A 17,037-nucleotide genomic window follows, 5' to 3' on the forward strand; every position below is an offset into this window, starting at 1 on the left:
TGACTGTGAAGCGCTTTTTCGGCTTACTAGTGACAGCTTATAGTAGAAGAAGAGTGGCATGCTGCTTTTGTCATCGGTGTTTGTCGCCATCAACGATCTAAATGGAACTAAATAAAAGGAAAAGTTCTTAAATGTGGGATTATTTTAATTTAATAGCACCAAATTAAGTAAATCTTCTTTTTATTGTTAACTATTTGGTTTGTCGTGTTGTTTTCTGCACAGCAATTCGTTTTCAAACAACAGTTGCCATTCATTTTATTTGCAGGTCAAATGCAGTGTCTTTTTAATCCAGCAGATGGTGCCATTATGAAACAGCAACACGTTATCAGTGCAGTGTCAATACAGCCGGTAAGTGTGCCATACGCTCATTTAGACCCAAGCTGTGCGGTTTGCTGATAACGGTGGTTGAGGTGGGGTCCCTGAGGGGCTGCGAGGCTAACCCTGACCAATTTTATAATTAGCACGAGGTTTGGACGATAAAACGATATCATATACATGTGTTTGATATATAAAAATAGAAAAGGTGTTCGATAAAACTTATACGTCGGAAGAAAGCCAAGGTTGGTTGCATGAACAAAGGCACTCGCTCTCTGGTCACCGAGCAACGCCGGCAGTGATCACTGATCAGTGGGAGTGACACACAAACAGCCAATCAGATAACAGTATCAACTATCAAGTTTGGTTGCACCATATTGGTTGATTCTTTGCATGGAGTGAGAAGAGAAAGAAAAAATGAGTGCTGCAGAGACCGAATACCCATCCATCCATTTTCTACCGCTTATTCCCTTTCGGGGTCGCGGGGGGTACTGGCGCCTATCTCAGCTACAATCGGGCGGAAGGCGGGGTACACCCTGCGATGAGGTGGCGACTTGTCCAGGGAGAGCGAATACATTCTGGATAAAACAACTATCACGTTTGGTTACACCATCTTGGTTGATTCTTTGCATGGAGTGAGAAGAGAAAGTAAAAACGAGTGTTGCAGAGAGCGAATACATTGTGGATAAAACAGAAAATGGCACCGAGCCAGTATAGCGTTTTTGGGGGATTTTTCCAAACAGAGCGAAGTCAGACCAATGTGGTCTGTAAATGACCAACAACGACAGATAATGCCACACCACCTTAGCTCACCCTTTAGAGCACAGCCGCAACTTCCTGGCACTAAACCTGCAGACAACAGTTCTTCTCAGGTTTCTCTTTGTTTTCCTATTTCACTCTTTGCACTATTTTGTTACACTTTATTAAGCACTTCTTACATATTTTTTATTTTCGCACCTTCATTTTAAGAGGATATTGTTAACTATGTGATTTTACAATTTTTTTTAATAATGTTTGCGTGTTTTCCATGGTTGTGTTGACATTTCTTTTACTTTCTGCTTTCATAGCTGAGGGGATTATAATAAGAGGAAGGTTACATTTTTTTTAAATTAAATTTAACTAAAAATTTTTTAGTCCTGGCCCTTATTTTCGATTAGTCATCAAAAAAAAACAATAATTGTCAGTATCGACAGATAAAACACTTATATGGTGATACAGTTTCCAGCCTTCATTAGCAGTCTGCTAAATCTGAATGTTTCGGACAAGAGGAGAAGAATGCATATTCAGCATGTACACAACTTCAGATTGTCATTAAAAATAATTACTCAATTGCCAAAAAGTTAAATTAAAATAAGCAGGATAGTGGGGTGGCATAGCTCGGTTGGTAGAGCGGCCGTGCCAGCAACTTGAGGGTTGCAGGTTCGATTCCCGCTTCCGCCATCCTAGTCACTGCCGTTGTGTCCTTGGGCAAGACACTTTACCCACCTGCTCTCAGTGCCACCCACACTGGTTTAAATGTAACTTAGATATTGGGTTTCACTATGTAAAGCGCTTTGAGTCACTAGAGAAAAGCGCTATACAAATATAATTCAGTTCACATAGTGTGACAGGATACCTTTAGAATTATTGACATGGATATAAGACAACTTTAAATGTATGAAAACACCCTCCTTTTTGAGAATCTTTCAACAAAAATAAGCTAATATATTGCAATCAAAATAAATTCATATTTCTTAGCTGTTCAAACATTGTTTGCCAAGTCTGATTCCTCTTAAAATGGTTTGGCGCCACCAACTGTTGGTTTGCACAACAAAACAGACAATTTAAACACTCAAAAACAAAAATAAGTTGTAAAAATAACGCGTGTTGATGGCAGGACTAGTTAACTCTACGTGAGATGTCTGGCTTTGTGTCATGTGACCGTGAACAAAGTGTTTGGTAATAATAATAAGACAACCAAACGTTGTCTCTGCAGGGCGTTTTTTCCCTACAAAGACAGCAAAGTGTGTGTTTGTGCATACGCCTCGTGGCATGCTTGGGGCCATGAGATGAACCGCCGGGTGCAATGCACGCGGGATCCCTTTGTTGCAATAACCACAATTACCGGTACACACACACAAATTAGTCATTGTTCAATAATCCATGTTGATTAAAGAGAGATAAAGAATATGCCGGAACTCCTAGGCTACTACTTCCTGCCAGTGTCAAGTACACAGGTCCAATTTTACAGCTTAAAACGACCCCATCCGTCAAAAGTCAGACCCATTACTTGCACATAGTACCAGGACCGGTTTTAATTTAACAAAAAATCTTAGGGTACATTAAACATGTTTCTTATTGCAAGTTTGTCCTTAAATAAAATAGTGAACAAACATGACAACTTGTCTTTTACTACTAAGTAAACAAACAAAGGCTTTTAATTAGTCTGCTGACATATGCAGTAACATATTGTGTCTTTTATCTACCTATTATTTTGTCAACATTATTTAGGACAAGTGTTAGAAAATGAATTATTAATTTACTTGTTCATTTGCTGTTAATATCTGCTTACTTTCTCTTTTAACATGTTCTATCTACACTTCTGTTAAAATGTAATAATCACTTATTCTTCTGTTGTTCGATATACTTTACATTAGTTTTGGATGATACCAAAAATTTGGGTATCAATCCGATACCAAGTCGTTACCAGATCATGCATTGGTCATATTCAAAGTCCTCATGTGTCCAGGAACATATTTCTTGAGTCTATAAACATAATCTAAATTTAAAAAAAAACAAAAGATGTTGTGATGCTAAAAAATATCGACTAGATACGTGCCTGTACTTGATGTCATTACAGTGGATGTCAGATGTAGATCCACCAATGGCGTTTGTTTACATTGTGACGCCAGTGAGCGTGTGTAGTGAAGCATGTTTAGCTATTCCTCATCCTGCAGTGATAATGATACTTGTAAGAAACTTACTTTATTTGTCGCCATGGAAACGAGGATTAGTGATTTAGAAGTAGCTAAAATTCTGCCGACTGGGGCTGGATTTTAGCCGCTAACTAGCTAGCCATATCTTAAAGCATCTCTTCCTGAGGGCCTTTCAGTGTTATAAGTTCACCTTTATCGGCGGACCGGTACTTTTCAGAGGTGGTATAGTACCGGATTTGATTCATTACTATCGCGGTACTATACTAACACCGGTATACCGTACAACCCTTCTTGCACACTACCTGCATGGTGTGACACTTGCACTGCACTTCCAAAGACATGCTGGCTGGTGTCCGGGGCTCGAACCTGGGCCCACCGAATAAGAGTACGAGAGCACTAGGAATCGGGCTAAAAGCTGTTTTAGCACGAGCTAAAATGTCAGGGAGGGAGGTTTACCAACATACACTCGCACGCCCACACCGGCGGACCTCCGTTACACTTAAAAATGGGCACATTTCACATTAGAAACCGATACAGTACAGATTCCCCGTATCTGGAAAATCGATACTGGTACTCAAGGGTACTTTTGTGTGTGTCAATAAATGTTAATTGTTTAATGATAAAATGGAATTATTTATGTAACTAATAATAAGCGGATTAACATACCTGTGCTGTCCAGGTGTTATATCTTGATTTCTTATTACATTTGTAAGTCTCATTTGCCAGCATTATTTAGTAGACTTTGCATGCAGTTTTGGACTTGGAAAAGGCATTTGACCGTGTCCCTCGGGAAGTCTTGTGGGGAGTGCTCAGAGAGTATGGGGTATCGGACTGTCTTATTGTGGCAGTCCGCTCCCTGTACGATCAGTGTCAGAGCTTGGTCCGCATTGCTGGCAGTAAGTCGGACACTTTTCCAGTGAGGGTTGGACTCCGCCAAGGTTGCCCTTTGTCACCGATTCTGTTCATAACTTTTATGGACAGAAATTCTAGGCGCAGTCAAGGCGTTGAGGGGTTCCGGTTTGGTGGCCGCGGGATTAGGTCTCTGCTTTTTGCAGATGATGTGGTCCTGATGGCTTCATCTGGCCGGGATCTTCAGCTCTTGCTGGATCGGTTCGCAGCCGAGTGTGAAGCGACCGGAATGAGAATCAGCACCTCCAAGTCCGAGTCCATGGTTCTCGCCCGGAAAAGGGTGGAATGCCATCTCCGGGTTGGGGAGGAGACCCTGCCCCAAGTGGAGGAGTTCAAGTACCTAGGAGTCTTGTCCACGAGTGGGGGAAGAGTGGATCGTGAGATCGACAGGCGGATCGGTGCGGCGTCTTCAGTAATGCGGACAATGTACCGATATGTTGTGGTGAAGAAGGAGCTGAGCCGGAAGGCAAAGCTGTCAATTTACCGGTCGATCTACGTTCCCATCCTCACCTATGGTCATGAGCTTTGGGTCATGACCGAAAGGATAAGATCACGGGTACAATGCGGCGAGTTTCCTCCGCCGTGTGGCGGGGCTCTCCCTTAGAGATAGGGTGAGAAGAGAAGCTCTGTCATCCGGGAGGAGCTCAAAGTAAAGCCGCTGCTCCTCCACATCGAGAGGAGCCAGATGAGGTGGTTTGGTCATCTGGTCAGGATGCCACCCGAACGCCTCCCGAAGGAGGTGTTTAGGGCACGTTGGGAAGACCCAGGACACGTTGGGAAGACTTTGTCTCCAGGCTGGCCTGAGAACGCCTCAGGATCCCCCAGGAAGAGCTAGACGAAGTGGCTGGGGAGAGGGGAGTCTGGGCTTCCCTGCTTAGGCTGCTACCCCCACGACCCGACCTCGGATAAGCGGAAGAAGATGGATGGATGCATGCAGTTGTTCCAAGATGTTAGATGGCAGTACTGTGTTGTCCGGCTAGTAAGTAGTTTCTGCGATGCTGCTAAATGTGCTAGTAGAGTCTCATGTTGAGTCCTACAAAGGTTTTATACTGTAAGTGTTGTACGTATTACACACCAGCTGTAGGGTTGGAATTTAATCAAAAGTGGTTCCCGGGCGCGGCCACCGCTGCTGCTCACTGCTCCCCTCACCTCCCAGGGGGTGAACAAGTGAATGGTTCAAATGCAGAGGACAAATTTCACCACACCTAGTGTGTGTGTGACAATCATTGGTACTTTAACTTTAACACAAACATGACACAAAACAACCAACAAGTCGTCAAACAAAAATGAATAATAACAACAGTATCAATATTAATACAAATCGCAACATAACAATGATTAGAAATCCATTCATCCATCAATCCATTTTCTACCGCTTGTCCCTTTTGGGTCGCGGGGGGTGCTGGAGCCTATCTCAGCTGCATTCTCATTGTCATTATCATCACAGCCATTTATAAAAATTAAAAAAAAACATTTAAAAAATGAACAGTGGCTTACACTTGCATCACATCTCATAAGCTTGACAACACATTGTGACCAATTTTTTTCCACAAAGATAAAAGATAATTACTGATATTCACCGATATAAAACACTTAGATCGTGATATAATTTTCTGCCAGCACTAGTCTGAAACGGATGAATTAAAATGATTTCTTATGTGAAAAGTTGCCACGGTTTCCCTATACTCTTTTGGAGCCGAGGCACAAGTGCGATCACGTCCAGGCTACCTGTGGCCGGGCTTTGAATGTAATTGCATTAATAGCATATTCAGAATCAGGACCCGGCCTCCCCATCCATTTACATGCACACACAACTTCTAATGGAACATCCTGTACTTCACATGAGCGCTCACAAATTTGTAAATAATTACTCTCACATGGAGGAAAATAATAGGCGGACCCTATTGAAATTCACTCGCTGGAGGCGATGTGGTAATCATGGAGGGGAGCAGGCCTGGGAGGATGGCGGGCAGGGAGGAAGGTAGAAGAAGCGAAGGCAAAGATGGAATAATAAGCAACTTTGTACACAGTACTTATATGCGCCACACCATTTGTCAGTAGCGACTTCTTGCTTTCTGTTTAAAAAAAAAAAAAAAAGGAACTTGCCGCCATCATATAGCAGGCTGCCTATACGTGGTTTGTCACTTAAAAGCAAAAAAAAAAGAAAACGCGGGCACACAGAGCGACGGCCGGGTGATGGATTGAACGCGTTATCCGCTTATTAGCACAACAGCCCATTATCAATGTGGCCTCGCTTGTAACGCAACAAGGAGCAGTGCCGCTAAGTAGGAGGCTCAGTGGCCGCCCGCGTCCAGTCACTCTCAAATGAGCGCCACAAATCACTTCAGCGGGATGCCGGGCATGGAGCGGCAATGCGGCCATCCGCATATGAAAATACAGCGAATATGGGTTGGGGTTGTCCAATTTGCAGGCGATGTAAACAAAGACGCCTCCTGCAGGGAACTGAGTAATTGTTAGATGGTGAGATGCGGTACATGACATATGACCGTCTTGTTGTGCACCGTCGGAACATGTAAACAACGTATGAAACACACCTTACACACTTTTCTGACCCTCGTTTCTGCACTTTGTCAACAGGCAGCAAAAATAATCACATGGAAAAGAAGTGTACAAATGATAAGCACAAAAGGTCCCTGCATGATTCTAAACAGGGTCCGGCACGCAATCGACCCTCACCTGAGAGTAAATCAGAACGGCTTTCGAGAAGGACAAACTACAGCCCAGATCTTGGCATTTAGGAGATTGATTGAGGAGGTGAGGAAGGACCACCTGACTGCAGTTCTATGCTTCATAGACTTCAAAAAGGCATTTGACTCGATACACCGAGGCATGATGGTGAAGATCCTGAAGGCATACAGTATTCCTCCGAACCTACTCCGAGCAATAGAGTCCATGTACGCAGGAACAAGGGCCAGGGTGGGGACCCCAGATGGCAACAGCGAGGAGTTTGACATCCTGGCTGGAGTTATACAAGGGGATACACTAGACCCCTTCTTCTTCATCATAGTCTTCGATCATGCGCTCAGGAAGGCAATCAAAGGACAAGAGCAGGAACTTGGCTTCACGCTGACACCAAGAAGTTGAGTCGACAACCGGCAGTGGTCCTGACAGACCTTGACTATGCTGATGACATCTGTCTGCTCTCCAACAACGTGGAACAAGCACAAGAACTACTACACAGAGTAGAGCTAGTATGCGCCAAAGTTGGCCTTAGGCTAAATGCCAAGAAAACTGAGGTCATGACTTACAACGTTCCACCAGAACATCAACCTCTGATAACAGCAGGAGGCTCTGTGCTGAAAGAAGTTAAGGACTTCAAATACCTGGGCGCATGAGTCAACTCAACTGAGCAAGATCTAAAAGTGAGGAAGGCCCTTGAACGGCAAAACCAGTGTATGGAACTCCAACCTCCCCCGCCAAATCAAGCTCAGCTTCTTCTACACGACAGTTGAGTCCGTTCTCCTCTATGGCAGCGAATGCTGGACCCTGAAGCCGACCCTGGAGAAGTCTCTGGATGCTGCGTGCAGTGCTTAACGTCAAGAGTGCGCACGTAACCAACAGAATCCTCTGCAAGGGAATACCAAGGGTGAGTGAGAAGATTGGTGTAAGGAGAATGAGACTAGCAAGACACTGCCAAAGGCATCAGGAGCTGCCAGCCAGCAAATTGGTGCTGTGGGAACCAACACATGGGCATCGGTCAAGGGGACGTGCAACACTAACATATGTGGATATACTCAAGAAGGATGCAGGAGCTCAGAGTACCAAGGAACTGGCCAAATGTATGGAGAATCGGGATGACTAGAAGCAACGATGGAAGGCTCGTCTGAGGACGACCTAGAGAGAGATAGCGGCTCTGCCCATGCAAACACTCATGTACTGCACGCTACTGCATCATATCAATTTACTGTATTTAACCAGGTAAAGACTACATCCATCCATCAATTTTCTACCGCTTGTCCCTTTTGGGGTCGCGGGGGGTGCTGGGGCCTATCTCAGCTGCATTCGGACGAAAGGGGGTGTACACCCTGGACAAGTCGCCACCTCATCGCAGGGCCAACACAGACAGACAGACATCATTCACACTCACATTCACACACTAGGGACCATTTAGTGTTGCCAATCAACCTATCCTCAGGTGCATGTCTTTGGAAGTGGGAGGAAGCCGGAGTACCCGGAGGGAACCCACGCAGTCACGGGGAGAACATGCAAACTCCACACAGAAAGATACCGAGCCCGGGATTCAACTCAGGCCTGTTCAGGACTAGAGTTGGGTATCGTTTGAATTCGAACGATTCCGATTCCTTGTTTCGATTCCGATTCCTGACGATTCTCGATTCCGATTCTTCTTGTACCATGCCGGGATCAATGTGTTTGCCAGGTAGTCCCTGGAAGGTGGTATGTATTTCGGGTTGAGAGTTTTCACCATATCCCTGCAAACATAAACAAACATGTAATGTTGCTCTTACTGTTTAGCCCAGTATCAATTAGCTTAGATCTAACGTTATTGCTTAACTAACCTAAACGTTGGAGATTCCACCTCTGAAAAGGGATGCGGTCTTTTGACTATGTGTGCAGTGACCTTTCTGTGGCACTTTTCCGTCTGTGGCACCAACATTTTCCCCATTGCCGCTACAGTGAACGGAGTACGCTGAGCACATCGCGGAGCCTGCCTAGCAGGTTGTAAATTATCTATGAAAAAATATGCGGGCTAATTTGTTAGCTGCCTCAACGTTGGCGCAAAACACATTATTTATTGCATATATATTGTTTTACTTACCGGACTCGGACTGCAGTGCAGTCACCGAGGTGCCAGGCTGGGAGTCGGAGCCGGAGTCAGAAGAAGAGGCAGAGGAGGACGGTCGGCACAGCACGTCGAAGACGGGACACGTATTTATTTGTACTCCATGAACTCGGAGGTGTTTCATCATGTTCGACGTGCACCCTCCGAAGCACAAAACAGTCCTGTCGCACGAGTTATATTTCGCAGATATTTCATTTTTTTTTGTGAAATAAAGCCACACTTTTGACCGCCGACGCCCGCTATCCATGCTTGACTGACTCGCTCGGCTACATAGACCCGGCTATGCTAACACTTCCGGCGGTGGGCGCTTCTTCGTTGGTGTTCAGCGGCTTCTTCTTCCGGTCGGCGGACTTATTATTTTTTTCCGGTCGGCGGACTACGTATCGAAACTAGGAATCGAAATTTTAACTTTTGAACGATTACGGGAGAATCGGAAAGTTAGTCCCAGTTCCAATCGATACTCGATAACCAACCCTACTCAGGACCTTCGTATTGTGAGGCAAGACTCATTGAGATTAAAATCTCTTTTTCAAGAGCGACCTGACAAAGAGGGTGGCACAAACAAAGTTACAATAATAACTAGAAAATTCCTGCGGAAATTTTGATGGGCGTGCAATCTGTGCCATGGACCTGGCCGGGGGGTCGTCGGAAGCTGCCGTACTGTGAAAACGTTGCAGAGTGTCCGAATCTGTGAGTTTCAGGTGTAGCTGTACAAAATGAACCACAGATCTAGCTTGAAACAGTAGCATTTTTTACATAAAAAAGCTAACGCTTAGCATGTGTGCTAAACATAGCATGATAGCAGTCAGCATTATTCATATGAAACATGGCGGAAAGCAACTACACAGACTTTACCCCGTAGAGTTCGTCTCGGACTAAACGGAGCCTCCCTTTATTTCCGTGGAGTCTCGGCGTACGTTCAAGAGCGCACCGCTGCTATTAGACGACTACAGGTGGACAATACTGAAGACGGATGCATTTGTCCCACGCTAAAAGTATACCATGGAGGAGATGGTGCTTTCATTTTCTTGACACCGCGTCCTGCTGTGACTGAGAGCTAATGATGTGAGGAAACATGCAGCAGGCGACGTGTAGGCAACGTTGACACGACTTGTTTATAAAGTCTTTAGTTTGTTTATTGGGATGGTCACTTATCTTTTATCTAGCTGGTAACTGTGTCAGTGTTCCAATAACATTAATAAAAGCTATAATGTGTTGTCATTTCTTCGAATTGAACTCAGGCTGTGAAGATTGTGTATGCGATGTGAGAGGTATTACTCGTATTTATTTTTGTTGCCCAAACTGTTGCACTGAAACACAGTGTTATTGAAGAAAAGCTTGTTTATTTGACTTTATCTTCATCAGCCAAACTGCCCTGTGTTTTATATTGATATCAAAAAGTATACATGTTTATACATGTGGTGGATTTGTTTATTTCAAAAAGTTACTTTAAAACCATTCATGTGACATAGTGCTTTGTTAATGTTTTATGGTGTAGAGTTAATTCCCATACAACATACAATATATCTGATGTAACTCTAAATGGATTTTTCCCAACACTGCATTTAGATGTAAATATGCATAACTTAAAGAAATACTTCTCTCTATTAAAATGTAAACACATAGATAAAGGTATCATGTAATGTGAAAAGGATGTAACATTGATAATATTATTGAACATAAAGACAAATATTTGCCTTTGACTATATGGATAATGTTTATAGCCTTATTATATAGACTGCCAAATTTATACATCGAATATAAAAGGCCGAGCCCCCCTGACATCCCTTCTCAACTGTCTATGCCAGTGCTTTTCAACCACTGTGCCGCGGCACACTAGTGTGCCGTGGGAGATATCTAATTTCAGATATTTGGGTTAAAAATATTTTTTTGCAAACCAGTAATTATAGTCTGCATATGATGTGTTGTTGTTGAACCGTGTAATACTCTTCTATATCAGTAGGTGGCAGCCGGTAGCTAATTGCTTATAAATGTCGGAAACAGCGGGAGGCAGTGTGCAGGTAAAAAGTTATCTAATGCTTAAACCGAAAATAAACAAAAGGTGAGTGCCCCTAAGAAAAGGAATTGAAGCTAAGAGAAGGCTATGCAGAACGAAACTAAAACTGAACTGGCTGCAAAGTAAACAAAAACAGAATGCTGGACGACAGCAAAGACTTACTGTGGAGCAAAGACTGCGTCCACAAAGTACATCTGAACATGACATGACAATCAACAATGTCCCCACAAAGAAGGATAAAAACAACTGAAATATTCTTGATTGCTAAAACAAAATGGATTGGGGAAATATCGCTCAAAGGAAGACATGAAACTGCTCCAGGAAATTACCAAAAAAAGAGAAAAATCCACCAAGATAGGAGCACAGGACAAGAAGTAAAACACTACACACAGAAAAATAGCAAAAAAACTCCAAATAAGTCAGGATGTGATGTGACAGGTAGTGACAGTACACCTACTTTGAGACAAGAGCTATAGTGATGCATGCTTGGTTATGCTTTGAAGTCATATCCAACAATTGCGACAACGACTTTTTACTGTCATCTGAGTTTCGTATTTTTTATTATTTCTGCTGGTGGTGTGCCTCTGCATTTTTTCAACGCAAAAAATGTGCCTTGGCTCAAAAAAGGTTGAAAAACACTGGTCTATGCGACTTTAAGGATTGGATAGCCCAACATTTTTAAATAATGAATGAGGCAAAAACAGAAATTGTACTTTTTGGTCCGACCGTCACTGAACTTGTTACCATCCCAAAATTAAGTGTCCCAAAGTCACCAGCCTTGGCGTCACTATAGACAGCGATTATAAACTTGAGAAACAATTTAATGGTGTTTTAAAATCGTGTTTGTGTCATCTTCGTCTTTTAGCAAAAGTAAAACCGTTTTTATGTTTTAACCTTCTTGAACAAGTCGGGCATGCTTTTATTTCAAGTGGCCTGGACTACTGCGATGCACTTTAATTCTGGCATTAGCCAAAAAGCTCGCTCCCGGTTGCAGTTAGTCTAGAATTTGGCAGCACGACTTTTAACAGGGGCCAGGAAACGCCAGCATATAACCCCAATTCTTCAGACTTGTTCATTTTAGAATTGATTTTAGTACCTTGATGTTTGGTTTTAAAGCTTTTCATGGACTGGCACCTCAGTATATCTCAGAGGAGAGCAGTTATGATTTTGGCTTACAGAGTAAACAACTAAAAACTAAGGTTTTGGGTATTGTTTTCTCTAAACACATAGATGTGTCTAAATATGGCCAAGAACACACATTACTGTGGGTTTCCTGCACGCCGTCTTCATCACTAAAAGAAAAGTCTAATCTGCCATTTTCAAGAATTTTTTTTTTTGAGTCGTCAGCTTGAAGCGTCCTTCTGTCTCCGACCTGTCATGTGACGGGTGCGTGACTGTTATGATTTTGCTTCCTGGCTTCGATGACCCGCCTTGTCTTGCCTTTCATTGGCCAGATAAGATTTAGGGCTATATAAATAAACATTGATTGAAACGTTGATCGATCATTTTATCTTTGTAGCAGTGATGTAAGCTACCTAGCTACGTGGGTCTAAAAACAGCTAAGCCACAGAAATCGCTACTCATTCAACAAAAAGTGAAGCTACCGCCAAGCCACTGAGAAATGTGACTAAGCTACATAATTTCGCTACGTGTCGCCCGTTACTGTCCGTCACTGCTTTTGAGTGCACAAGTTTGTTCACACTGAGAAGTAGGACCAACTTCAAGTCGAAATGGAAGCATACTATTGAGCACTTACTATCCTTGATGGTCCCCGTCTTGGCTCCGTACGAGATTGTGAAGGGATACCAAACAAAAAGACACATTTGAAGCAAGAGAAAAAAAGTACTAAAACATTTTTAAATATTGTACAATCGAGAAGTGAGGGGAAAACCTGGCAATGGGGATGATAATTGTCTTTTGGGTGTTGGCAATTTATTACAAAAAAAGGGGAGAAGAAGCTCAACAGCTATTGTCATTTCCAGTAATTGATTTGAGGCAACACTGCAATGTCAAACTTTGCACACTCAGGAACTAAGTACACAAAGTAGACAGCACATATCCTCCTGAGACATTTGGGCTATTTATTACTGAAATGTGGAAGTGTGACAAAAGAAATGGAGCACAAACAAAGGAAAATATACAGTTTTTAGTTATTTAAGTGTACTGACACAGGGATTCCATTAGACACAGCACATTACAGATATTCTGTTCACTTCCCGTGTTCAACCAGTTTCTTTTTTTAGGGTAGAAAATGAGATGCTAATTAACTCGTATCGGACGCCCGTCAAAACACGACTTATAATAATCATAACGCTAAGACGCAACTCGCATTGTTGCTAACAGCTAGAAATAACGGGGGCTGGGGGGGGGGGGTCTTGTTATAAAAATGAGGAGACAAGGCTGCTTCTTTTATAAAGATTTATGACACGCGTGCCTCCTCCTCCTCCACTGCGATCACTCAGCGCTAGCATTTACATACGCTACACTCAGACATGCATGCACACTCATTAGGAAGTAGCGGCGTGCTGGCGCCCACCTTCCTTGACAGCACATCTGAAAGAGAAGATCCCTGCGTAAGAAGGAACGCAATGAAGGCTCCTAATATCTTTGATAGCGTGGTTATGCTAATGATGGGGCCGCCATGCAACATTCATGAAGTGTACAGCGAGAGCCGCTTGAGCTGGGCTGACGACGCTTACAATACGGAGGAGGACTCCACGCAAAATGTTGTTTTGCCCTTAATTGTTTATTCCACAGTTAAATGCGGCTAAATGACGACTGTAAGTGATTGTTTATGTGGGTCTGTTTACTTTTATCTGCATGTTGCAAGCAGCGTTGGAAGTAACAAACAGTGTTAGTAATAACGCCGTTACTTTTACCAGTAACGAGTCATCTAATTAATTACTTTTATAGGCCTCGAATTTTTACTTTTTAAGGTCAAGGCAAAGGTTGTCTTAAAGGACGACTCATACTGTAGTGCACCAAGGCAAGTTAGAAGGGCAGCAAGGCAAACATATTTTCTTTTGAGGCAGGATATATATATATATATATATATATATATATATATATATATATATATATATATATATATATATATATATATATATATATATACACATATATACATACATATGTATACATACATACACACACACATATACATACATATGTATACATACATACACACACACATATACATACATATGTATACATACATACACATGTAAACATCCATGCAGTGGGTCAAAAAAGTATTTAGTCAGCCACCAATTGTGCAAGTTCTCCCACTTAAAATGATGACAGAGGTCTGTAATTTTCATCATAGGTACACTTCAACTGTGAGAGACAGAATGTGAAAAAAAAAATATCCAGGAATTCACATTGTAGGAATTTTAAAGAATTTATTTATAAATTATGGTGGAAAATAAGTATTTGGTCAACCATTCAAAGCTCTCACTGATGGAAGGAGGTTTTGGCTCAAAATCTCACGATACATGGCCCCATTCATTCTTTCTTTAACACGGATCAATCATCCTGTCCCCTAGGCAGAAAATCAGCCCCAAAGCATGATGTTTCCACCCCCATGCTTCACAGTAGGTGTGGTGTTCTTGGGATGCAACTCAGTATTCTTCTTCCTCCAAACAAGACGAGTTGAGTTTATACCGAAATGGATACATGGATGATACAGCAGAGGATTGGGAGAATGTCATGTGGTCAGTTGAAACCAAAATATAACTTTTTGGTATAAACTCAACTTGTTTTGTTGGGAGGATGAATAATACTGAGTTGCATCCCAATAACACCTTACCTACTGTGAAGCATGGGGGTGGAAACATCATGCTTTGGGGCTGTTTTTCTGCTAGGGAGACAGGACGACTGATCCGTGTTAAGGAAAGAATGAATGTGGCCATTTTTCGCGAAATTTTAAGCCAAAACCTCCTTCCATCAGTGAGAGCTTTATATGGTTGACCAAATACTTATTTTCCACCATAATTTACAAATAAATTCTTTAAAATTCCTACAATATGAAATCCTGGATTTTTTTTCACATTCTGTCTCTCACAGTTGAAGTGTACATATGATGAAAATTCCAGACCTCTGTCATCATTTTAAGTGGGAGAACTTGCACAATCGGTGGCTGACTAAATACTTTATTGCCCCACTGTATGTATACATACATACATACACATATATTCTATAAATATTGATGTTAAAGACTTCTTTTTTTTGTGAAGAAATGTTTATAATGAAGTTGATGAATCCAGATGGATCACTCTTACAATCCCCAAAGAGGGCACTTTAAGTTGATGATTCTTCTATGTGTAGAAATCAAATTAAATCACTTGTTTATTTTTCAACACCTTTTTAGTTATTTTTAGATCTTTTTTTCCAAATAGTTCAAGAAAAACCACTACAAATGAGCAATATTTTGCACTGTTATACAATTTAATAAATCAGAAACTGATGACATAGTGCTGTATTTTACTTCTTTATCTCTTTTTTTCAACCAAAAAGGCTTTGCTCTGATTAGGGGGTACTTGAATTAAAAAAATGTTCACAGGGGGTACATCACTGAAAAAAGGTTGAGAACCACTGCTGTAGGGCACCAGGGCAAGTTACAAGGGCACCAAGGCAAACATATTTTCTTTCGAGGCAGGATATATATATATGTATACATACATATATATATATATATATATATATATGTATACATACATATATATATATATATATATATATATATATATATATATATATATATATATATATATATATATATATATATATATATATATATACACATACATATATAGACACAGATATACATATATAAACAAATATATACATATACATATATATACACATACATACACATGTATACATACATACATACATACATATATACCTATATACAGAGATACACATATATACATACATATGTATACATACATACATACATACATATGTATACATACATACATACACATACATTCTATAAATATTGATGTTAAAGATTTCTTTTTTTGTGAAGAAATGTTTAGAATTAAGTTGATGAATCCAGATGGATCTCTATTACAATCCCCAAAGAGGGCACTTTAAGTTGATGATTATTTCTATGTGTAGAAATCTTTATTTATAATTGAATCACTTGTCTATTTTTCAAGACACTTTACCCACCTGCTCCCAGTGCCACCCACACTGGTTTAAATGTAAAAATTATACATTGGGTTTCACTTTGTAAAGCGCTTTGAGTCACTAGAGAAAAGCGCTGTATAAATATAATTCACTTCACTTCACTTTTCAACGACAAACCATAAGTGGCACCATGCCAGTTAGGGATACGGAAAATGGAGCAACACTTGCGTTGTATTTGTTTTTGTAAACCCAGTCGTCTACTCCTGAACTCCAGCGTGCAAAACATGCACCCCTACTGTGTTGCCTCTGCTATTATGTTTCTGACAGATACACCACATGGTGGCTCTGGAATTAAACCCCAAAGTTAGACCCCCATCTGACAGACTGGCTTGAAATTTCAAACACAGCTCAACACGCTCAACTGTATCATTAGGGTGTTTCGTCGAATTTAAATTTGATACACACAACCTACCTGCATTTTAAGTCAATCAACATGTTCTGTTCCTGGTTCTGTCAAAGTCCCACCTTACTGTACTGTCATTAGTTGGTTTTTAACCATAAATAACATCTGTGGCTCGCCCTAGGGTTAGGAAGGCCATTGTGTTGGCATTTCCTTTATTTTCTGCCTTGATAGCTGAAGTGATTAAAATCAAAAGGTTACATTTTACCAGTAAAAACAAATGTTTACACTTAATATTGTGACGTCTTGGTGGCATTGTGGGGATGAGTTGTTCTCTCGTGGGTGCAGCGAAGATGGACACAGCGTGAGGTAGGAACAATAATTTATTTATACTAACTAAAACAGACTTGCTCGAAGGCACTAACAAACAAAACAGAAAGCGCTAGCATGAGCTAGGGACAAACAACTGAAATAGCATGGAAGCTAATGCACACAAAAGTAGTTACCACAATGCTGAAAAGAG

This window comes from Nerophis ophidion, linkage group LG19 (genome assembly GCF_033978795.1).
Source record: "Nerophis ophidion isolate RoL-2023_Sa linkage group LG19, RoL_Noph_v1.0, whole genome shotgun sequence".
Taxonomy (NCBI): Eukaryota; Metazoa; Chordata; class Actinopteri; order Syngnathiformes; family Syngnathidae; genus Nerophis; species Nerophis ophidion.